The following is a 9,750-nucleotide window of genomic DNA, read 5'->3' on the forward strand; positions in this document are numbered from 1 at the left end:
CCAAATACCCTTAGATCCTATTTCGGTGAATTTGACATCTGCCTTGCATGTAACAGATTAGCGGTTTAGCAGTTTTAATTTAGTTTGAGTGAAGGAATTCATTTTATAGCAAAATCCGAAATCGTGAAGAACTCATGGAAGTAAGCTTATTCTCGGATTCCTGAATCTTTAGATTTGCTCTTTCTTTTACTGCAAAGTACAACGTTGAGCAGCACTAATGAGTTGTTTCTATTTTTGGCAGGCTTTACCTTTACGGATGAAGCCCTTTCTGTCTGTGCAAAAGAAATCTTGTTACTGTGCAGAGTGACTTCTCTGAGTAGAGTCGCCTTACTTGTTGCGACTGTGCCAATGTTCGAAGCTGGAGTGCAAAGTTGTTGCTTGAATGGTGCTCGCTGGAGCGTGCGGTAGTGTAAAGTTATACCATTTAAAAGGGCTGAAGAGTGCTCAGTGCAGCGGGTGGGCCGAGGTGCAAAGTGACACTATGGCCATAAAAAGAACACCGCTACAAGTGCGCATTGTGCCAGGAAGGGCCCTCGGACGTGAACCAGTGGACAGTTATCGCTTCTCGGCCTTTTGGCTAAGATCAAGTGTAGTATCTGTTCTTATCAGTTTAATGTCTGATGTGTCCTCTATGCGAGGACTACATATTAAATGGATTTGTATCAATAGGAGTTGAAAAAGGAGCTTGCTCCGTTCACTCCAAGCATCGACCCGGTACTGTAGTGCCCCTGGGAACGGTGCGCTCTCCTCTGCTCTTGTGAAAAAGCAAACAGCGGTGCAGGATGGAGGTTTCAGGGAGCCCAAGATGAAACTTTCTTTTAGTCTGCTGAGAAAAGAGAGTGAATGCGAAGTAGACTTTAACACGGCTCTGGGAGCGAGCCGAGTGCGGGCTAACCAGGCGAATTGCTTGAAAGAAACGCGACACCGAATGAGCGGTCAGAACAAAGCCTCAATACGGTGTTCCTGTGGTGTTTTTATAAAATGCGGTGAAAAAAAAGGTGTGAATGCCCCATAGAAAACTAAAAGGTGGAGCGGAAGTGTTCGGCTGCAAGAAGGTGTGAATGTCCGACTATATTTGGTGAAAAGCAGGTGAAGCAAGGTCTGAATGCCCAACCTTACATCATCAAAAGCGAGATCAGAGGTTTTTGGCTGCAAGAAGGCCATAGTTTGCCAAAAGTGGGTAAGGTGCGAATGACCGACTAAATATCAACAAAAGTGGGGGCGGAGGTCTTCGGATGCAAGTGGGTGTGAATATCCCACCATAGAAGTATGGTGGAGAGGAAGCTGTGAATGGCCGACCATAGTTTGCAAAAAGCGGGTGAGAAAAGGTGCGAATGTCCAACCATACATGATCAAAACAGGGAGCGGAGGTGTTTGGCTGCGACAAGGTGTGAATGTCCACCCATAATTAATGAAAAGCGGGCAACAAGTAGGTTCGAATGCCATACCATACATCATCAAAAGCAGGAGTGGATGTGTTCGGCTACAAGAAGGTTTGAATGTCCGAGCATAGTTTGTAAAAAGCTGGTAAGAAAAGGTTCGAATGCCTGAACATACATCATCAAAAGCAGGACTGGATGTGTTCGGCTACAAGAAGGTTTGAATGTCCGACCATAGTTGGTAAAAAGTGGGTATGAAAAGGTTCGAATGCCCAAGTTCGCCTGAAAAAAACTGTGTTCGGCTGCAAAAAGGTGTGAATGTTTGACTAAAGTTTGTAAGACAAGGTTCGAATGCCTGACAATGTATGATCAAAAGCGGGAGCGGAGGTGTTCAGCTGCAAGAAGGTCTAAATGTCCATCATTAATTGCTAGAAAACATGAAAGAAAATTTTCGAAAATCAATCTGCACATGATCATAAGTGGGAGAGGAGGTGTTCAGCTGCAAGAAGGTGTGAATGTCCTACCATAATTGCTGAAAAATGTGTTAGAAACGGTAAGAATGCCGGACCATACATCATCAAAAGCTAGAGAGGTGGTGTTCGGCTGCAAGTAGGTGTGAATGTCTGACTAAAGTTCAAATATATTAACAAAAGCGGGAGGAGAGGTCTTCGGATGAGTGGTTGAGAATTTCCAACCATAATCTATAAAATGCGGTGAAAAAAAAGGTGTGATAGAAACCTAAAAGGTGGAGCGGAAGTGTTCGGCTGCAAGAAGGTGTGAATGTCCGTCTATAGTTGGTGAAAAGCAGGAAAAGCAAGGTCTGAATGCCCAATCTTACATCATCAAAAGCGAGATCAGAGGTGTTTGGCTGCAAGAAAACGGGTAAGGTGTGAATGACCGACTAAATATCAACAAAAGTGGGGGCGGAGGTCTTCGGATGCAAGTGGGTGTGAATATCCCACCATACAAGTATGGTGGAGAGGAAGCTGTGAATGTCCGACCATGGTTTGTAAAACGCGGGTAAGACAAGGTGCGAATGTCCGACAATGTATGATCAAAAGAGGGAGCGGAGGTGTTCGGCTGCAAGGTCTGAATTTCCAACCATAATTTGTAAACACCGTTGAAGAAAAGCCTCGAAAGCCCGACTATACACCATCAAAAGCGGGAGCAGAGGTGTTCAGCTGCAAGAAGGTCTGAATGTCCACCAATAATTACTGAAAAATGGGTAAGAAGAGGTGTGAATGCCCAACTATACATCATCAAAAGCAGAAGTGGATGTGTTCGGCCACAAGAAGGTTTGAATGTCCGACCATAGTTTGTAAAAGGCGGGTAAGAAAAGGTTTGAATGCCCGAACATACACAATCAAAAGAGGGAGCGGAGGTGTTTCGCTGCAAGAAGGTGTGAATGTCCGAGCATAGTTTGTAAAAAGCGGGTAAGAAAAGGTTCGAATGCCCGAACATACACCATCAAAAGAGGGAGCGGAGGTGTTCCGCTGTAAGAAGGTGTGAATGTCCAACCATAGTTGGTAAAAAGCGGGTAAGAAAAGGTTAAAATACCCGACTCTACACAATCAATAGCGGGAGCGGAGTTGTTCGGCTAAAAGAAGGTGTGAAAGTCCGACCATGGTTTGTAAAAAGCGGGTAAGAAAAGGTTCGAATGCAAAAATATACACCATCAAAAGCGGAAGCCGAGGTGTTCGGCTGCAAGTAGGTCTGAATGTCCACCCATAATTAATGAAAAGCGGGCAACAAGTAGGTTCGAATGCCCAACCATACATCAACAAAAGCAGGAGTGGATGTGTTTGGCTACAAGAAGGTTTGAATGTCCAACCATAGTTTGTAAAAAGCGGGTAAGAAAAGGTGCGAATGCCCGAAAATACACTATCAAAAGAGGGAGCGGAGGTGTTCCGCTGTAAGATGGTGCGAATGTCCGACCATAGTTGGTAAAAAGCGGGTAAGAAAAGGTTCGAATGCCCAAATATATACCATCATAAGCGGAAGCGGAGGTGTTCGGCTGCAAGAAGGTGTGAACGTCCGACCAAAGTTTGTAAAAAGCAGTTAAGAAAAGGTTTGAATATCCAACCAAACATAATCAAAAGTGGGAGCAGAGCTGTTCGACTGCAAGTAGGTGTGAATTTCCACCCATAATTCCTGAAAAATGGGTAAGAAAAGGTGCGAATGCCCAACCATACATCATCAAAAGAAGAAGTGGATGTGTTCTGCTACAAGAAGGTTTGAATGTCCGACCATAGCTTGTAAAAAGTGGGTAAGAAAAAGTTCGAATGCTCGAACATACACCATCAAATTTGGGAGCGGAGGTGTTCCGCTGTAAGACGGTGTGAATGTCCGACCATAATTGGTAAAAAGCGGGTAAGAAAAGGTTAAAATACCCGACTGTACACAATCAATAGCGGGAGCGGAGTTGTTCGGCTACAAGAAGGTGTGAAAGTCCGACCATGGTTTGTAAAACGCGGGTAAGACAAGGTGCGAATGCCCGACAATGTATGATCAAAAGAGGGAGCGGAGGTGTTCGGCTGCAAGGTCTGAATTTCCAACCATAATTTGTAAACACCGTTGAAGAAAAGCCTCGAAAGCCCGACTATACACCATCAAAAGCGGGAGCAGAGGTGTTCAGCTGCAAGAAGGTCTGAATGTCCACCAATAATTACTGAGAAATGGGTAAGAAAAGGTGTGAATGCCCAACTATACATCATCACAAGCAGAAGTGGATGTGTTCGGCCACAAGAAGGTTTGAATGTCCGACCATAGTTTGTAAAAGGCGGGTAAGAAAAGGTTTGAATGCCCGAACATACACAATCAAAAGAGGGAGCGGAGGTGTTCCGCCATAAGAAGGTGTGAATGTCCGACCGTAGTTGCTAAAAAGTGGGTAAGAAAAGGTTAAAATACCCGACTGTACACAATCAATAGCGGGAGCGAATGTGTTCGGCTACAAGAAGGTGTGAAAGTCCGACCATGTTTTGTAAATAGCGGGTAAGAAAAGGTGCGAATGCCCGACAATGTATGATCAAAAGAGGGAGCGGAGGTTTTCGGCTAAAAGAAGGTCTGAATGTCCAACCATAATTTGTAAAAACCGGGGAAGAAAAGGCTCGAAAGCCCGACTATACACCATCAAAAGCGGGAGCAGAGGGGTTCAGCTGCAAGAAGGTCTGAATGTCCATCAATAATTGCTAGAAAACATGAAAGAAAATTTTCGAATATCAAACCGCACATGATCATAAGTGGGAGCGGAGGTGTTTAGCTGCAAGAAGGTGTGAATGTCCACCCATAATTCCTCAAAAATGGGTAAAAAAAAAGGTGCAAATGCCCAACCATACATCATCAAAAGCAGGACTGGATGTGTTCGGCTACAAGGTTTGAATGTCCGAGCATAGTTTGTTAAAAGCGGGTAAGAAAAGGTTCGAATGCCCGAACATTCACCATCAAAAGAGGGAGCGGAGGTGTTCAGCCATAAGAAGGTGTGAATGTCCGACCGTAGTTGGTAAAAAGCGGGTAAGAAAAGGTTAAAATGGCCGTCTGTACACAATCAATAGCGGGAAGGGATGTGTTCGGCTACAAGAAGGTGTGAAAGTCCGACCATGTTTTGTAAAAAGCGGTTAAGAAAAGGTGTGAATGCCCGACAATGTATGATCAAAAGAGGGAGCGGAGGTTTTCCGCTGCAAGAAGGCCTGAATGTCCAACCATAATTTGTAAAAACCGGGGAAGAAAAGGCTCGGAAGCCCGACTATACACCATCAAAAGCGGGAGCAGAGGTGTTCAGCTGCAAGAAGGTCTCAATGTCCATCAATAATTGCTAAAAAACATGAAAGAAAATTTTCGAATATCAAACCGCACATGATCATATGCGGGAGAGGAGGTGTTCAGCTGCAAGAAGGTGTGAATGTCCATCCATAATTCCTGAAAAATGGGTAAAAAAAAGGTGCGAATGCCCAACCATACATAATCAAAAGCAGGTGTGAATATCAGATCATAATTTGCAAAAACCTGATGAGAAATGGTGAGAATGCCCGACTATACACCATCAAATGCGGGAGCGGAGGTGTTCGGCTGTGAGTAGGTGTGAATGTCCGACCATACTTGCTGAAAAAAATGACAAAGCAGTTTTCACTTGGTTTGAGTGAAGGATTTCATTTTATATAGAAATCCGAAATTGTGTAGAACTCGTGGAAATAAGTTTATTCTCGGATTCCTAAAGGTTTAGTGTTGTTCTTTGGTATACTGCAAAGTAATACTTTTTATTTTGTTGAAACCGATTCAGACATGGATAAATATCAAGGAAAAAGCAGTTTTAACTTGGTTTGAGTGAAGGAATTCATTTTATATCAAAATCCGAAATTGTGTAGAACTCGTGGAAATAAGTTTATTCTCGGATTCCTAAAGGTTTAGTGTTGTTCTTTGGTATACTGCAAAGTAATACTTTCTATTTTGTTGAAACCGATTAAGTTAAAACTGCTTTGTCCTTCATATTTATCCATGTCATAATAGCTTTAAACAAAAAAGAACGTTGTACTTTGCAGGATAGGAAAGAACAACACTAAACCTTTAGGAATCCGAGAATAATCTTCTTTTCACGAGTTCTACACAATTTCGGATTTTGATATAAAATGAATGCCTTCACTCAAACCAAGTTAAAACTGCTTTGTCCTTCATATTTATTCATGTCTAAATAGCTTTAAACAAAAAAGAACGTTGTACTTTGCAGGATAGGAAAGAACAACTCTAAACCTTTTCAGGAATCCGAGAATAAGCGTCGATTGACGAGTTCTACACAATTTCGGATTTTGATATAAAATGAATTCCTTCACTCAAACCAAGTTAAAACTGCTTTGTCCTTAATATTTATCCATGTCTGAATAGGTTTCAACAAAAAAGAAAGTATTACTTTGCAGTATACCAACGAACAACACTAAACCTTTAGGAATCCGAGAATAAGCTTCTTTTCACCAGTTCTACACAATTTTGGATTTTGATATAAAATGAATTCCTTCACTCAAACCAAGTTAAAACTGCTTTGTCCTTAATATTTATCCATGTCTGAATGGGTTTCAACAAAATAGAAAGTATTACTTTGCAGTATACCAAAGAACAACACTAAACCTTTAGGAATCCGAGAATAAGCTTCTTTTCACCAGTTCTACAAAATTTTGGATTTTGATATAAAATGAATTCCTTCACTCAAACCAAGTTAAAACTGCTTTGTACTTCATATTTATCCATGTCTGAATCGGTTTCAACAAAATAGAAAGTATTACTTTGCAGTATACCAAAGAACAACACTAAACCTTTAGGAATCCGAGAATAAGCTTCTTTTCACCAGTTCTACAAAATTTTGGATTTTGATAGAAAATGAATTCCTTCACTCAAACCAAGTTAAAACTGCTTTGTCCTTCATATTTATCCATGTCTGAATGGGTTTCAACAAAATAGAAAGTATTACTTTGCAGTATACCAAAGAACAACACTAAACCTTTAGGAATCCGAGAATAAGCTTCTTTTCACCAGTTCTACAAAATTTCGGATTTTGATAGAAAATGAATTCCTTCACTCAAACCAAGTGAAAACTGCTTTGTCATATTTTTCAGCAAGTATGGTCGGACATTCACACCTACTCACAGCCGAACACCTCCGCTCCCGCATTTGATGGTGTATAGTCGGGCATTCTCACCATTTCTCATCAGGTTTTTGCAAATTATGATCTGACATTCACACCTGCTTTTGATGTTGTATGGTTGGGCATTCGCACCTTTTTTTACCCATTTTTCAGGAATTATGGGTGGACATTCACACCATCTTGCAGCTGAACACCTCCTCTCCCGCATATGATCATGTGCGGTTTGATATTCGAAAATTTTCTTTCATGTTTTCTAGCAATTATTGATGGACATTGAGACCTTCTTGCAGCTGAACACCTCCGCTCCCGCTTTTGATGATGTATAGTCGGGCTTTCGAGCCTTTTCTTCCCCGGTTTTTACGAATTATGGTTGGACATTCAGACCTTCTTGCAGCCGAAAACCTCCGCTCCCTCTTTTGATCATACATTGTCGGGCATTCGCACCTTTTCTTAACCACTTTTTACAAAACATGGTTGGACTTTCACACTTTCTTGTAGCCGAACACATCCCTTCCCGTTATTGATTGTGTACAGTCGGGTATTTTAACCTTTTCTTACCCGCTTTTTACCAACTACGGTCGGACATTCACACCTTCTTATGGCGGAACACCTCCGCTCCCTCTTTTGATGGTGTAGGTTCGGGCATTCGAACCTTTTCTTACCCGCTTTTTACAAACTATGCTCGGACATTCAAACCTTCTTGTAGCCGAACACATCCAGTCCTGCTTTTGATGATGTATGGTTGGGCATTCGCACCTTTTTTTTTACCCATTTTTGAGGAATTATGGGTGGACATTCACACCTTCTTGCAGCTGAACACCTCCTCTCCCACTTATGATCATGTGCGGTTGGATATTCGAACATTTTTTTTCATGTTTTCTAGCAATTATTGATGGACATTCAGACCTTCTTGCAGCTGAACACCTCCGCTCCCGCTTTTGATGGTGTATAGTCGGGCTTCCGAGCCTTTTCTTCCCCGGTTTTTACAAATTATGGTTGGACATTTAGACCTTCTTGCAGCCGAAAACCTCCGTTCCCTCTTTTGATCATACATTGTCCGTAATTCGCAACTTTTCTTACCCGCTTTTTACAAACCATGGTCGGACTTTCACACCTTTTAGTAGCCAAACAACTCCAATCCCGCTATTGATTGTGTACAGTCGGGTATTTTAACCTTTTCTTACCCGCTTTTTACCAATTATGGTGGGACATTCACACCTTCTTACAGCGGAACACCTCCGCTCCCTGTTTTGATCATTTATGGTCTGGCAATACTACCTTTTCTTACCCGTTTTTGAGTTATTATGGCTGGACATTCACAGCTTCTTGCAGCCGAACACCTCTTCTCCCGCTTTTGATGATGAATGGTCCGGCATTCTTACCTTTTCTAACACATTTTTCAGCAATTATTGTTGGTCATTCACACCTTTCTCATCAGCTTTTTACAAATTATGATCTGACATTCACACCTACTTGCAGCCGAACATCTCGGCTTCCGCTTTTGATGGTGTATATTTTGGCATTCGAACCTTTTCTTACCCGCTTTTTACAAACCATGGTCGGACTTTCATACCTTCTTTTAGCCGAACAACTCCGCTCCCGCTATTGATTGTGTAGAGTTGGGTATTTTAGCCTTTTCTTACCCGCTTTTTACCAACTATGGTCGGACATTCACACCTTCTTACAGCGGAACACCTCCGCTCCCTCTTTTGATGGTGTATGTTCTGGCATTCGAACCTTTTCTTACCCACTTTTTACAAACTATGCTCGGACATTCACACCTTCTTGCAGTGAAACACCTCCGCTCCCTCTTTTGATGGTGTATGTTCGGGCATTCGCACCTTTACTTACCCGCTTTTTACAAACTATGGTCGTACATTCAAACCTTGTAGCCGAAAACCTCCACTCCCTCTTTTGATCATACTTTGTCGGGCATTCGCACCTTTTCTTACCCGCTTTTTACAAACTATGCACGGACATTCAAACCTTCTTGTATCCAAACACATCCACTCCTGCTTTTGTTGATGTATGGTTGGGCATTCGAACCTACTTGTTGCCCGCTTTTCATTAATTATGGGTGGACATTCACACCTTGTCACAGCCAAACACCTCCGCTCCCTCTTTTGATCATGTATGGTTGGACATTCGCACCTTTTCTCACCCGCTTTTTGCAAACTATGGTCGGCCATTCACAGCTTCCTCTCCACCATACTTGTATGGTGGGATATTCACACCCACTTGCATCCGAAGATCTCCGCCCCCACTTTTGTTGATATTTAGTCGGTCATTCACACCTTACCTGTTTTCTTGCCGCCAAACACCTCTGATCTCGCTTTTGATGATGTAAGATTGGGCATTCAGACCTTGCTTTTCCTGCTTTTCACCAACTATAGATGGACATTCACACCTTCTTGCAGCCGAACACTTCCGCTCCACCTTTTAGGTTTCTATCACACCTTTTTTTTCACCGCATTTTATAGATTATGGTTGGAAATTCTCAACCACTCATCCGAAGACCTCTCCTCCCGCTTTTGTTAATATATTTGAACTTTAGTCAGACATTCACACCTACTTGTAGCCGAACACCACCTCTCTAGCTTTTGATGAGGTATGGTCCGGGATTCTTACCGTTTCTAACACATTTTTCAGCAATTATGGTAGGATATTCACACCTTCTTGCAGCTGAACACCTCCTCTCCCACTTATGATCATGTGCGGATTGATTTTCGAAAATTTTCTTTC

The 9,750-nt window shown here is 42.3% G+C and overlaps 1 non-coding gene across 1 annotated transcript; it reads left to right on the forward strand.

Moving 5' to 3' along the window:
- The first annotated feature begins 557 nt into the window (after nt 1–557).
- LOC140285302 (U2 spliceosomal RNA) lies at nt 558–748 on the forward strand. The gene has a single exon (XR_011910396.1). It is a non-coding gene; the product is annotated as a U2 spliceosomal RNA (small nuclear RNA).
- Nucleotides 749–9,750: the final 9,002 nt, after the last annotated feature.

The sequence above is a fragment of the Leuresthes tenuis genome, unplaced genomic scaffold (assembly GCF_036924035.1).
Source record: "Leuresthes tenuis unplaced genomic scaffold, fLeuTen1.0.hap1 SCAF_34, whole genome shotgun sequence".
Lineage (NCBI taxonomy): Eukaryota > Metazoa > Chordata > Actinopteri > Atheriniformes > Atherinopsidae > Leuresthes > Leuresthes tenuis.